We start from the raw sequence: 334 nt of genomic DNA, 5'->3' as shown, positions 1-334 counted from the left end.
GGGGGGGGGGGGGGGGTCACACCTCCACCCTTCTTCTCCAGACTGAGAGATTAAAGACGGCAGAATAAAAGACTCTAAAACGAGTCGGGCCGAGAAACCTCCAAAACTCATTTCATTATTCTTATCATTATTGTTTCATCTGCACATTTAAATATCAAGTATTGAATAAGATGATTCTCTAAAAGCTCTATTTTAAACTAATAATTAACCTTTAATTGTTTCATGTATTTAGACTTCTTTAGACACACGAGGAGCAGCAGAAAATAAGACTTTAAGATTCTTTAAAGTTGATCATTTAATCCTAATTATGAATTTGCCCCCCCCCCCCCCCCCC

At 38.6% G+C, this 334-nt stretch overlaps 1 protein-coding gene across 1 annotated transcript in view; it reads left to right on the top strand.

Annotated features, from left to right (window-relative positions):
- Nucleotides 1–334, top strand: part of LOC116401010 (zinc finger protein GLI2-like) — a gene marked incomplete at its 3' end in the record, with an annotated part of 32,074 nt that overhangs the window by 397 nt on the left and 31,343 nt on the right. The gene's annotated exons all lie outside the window — the stretch shown is intronic.

The sequence above is a fragment of the Anarrhichthys ocellatus genome, unplaced genomic scaffold (genome assembly GCF_004355925.1).
Source record: "Anarrhichthys ocellatus isolate YVR2014 unplaced genomic scaffold, GSC_Weel_1.0 scaffold233, whole genome shotgun sequence".
Taxonomy (NCBI): domain Eukaryota; kingdom Metazoa; phylum Chordata; class Actinopteri; order Perciformes; family Anarhichadidae; genus Anarrhichthys; species Anarrhichthys ocellatus.
The sequence above is the reverse complement of the archived record's forward strand: the minus strand, read 5'-3'. Positions and strand labels throughout refer to the sequence as shown.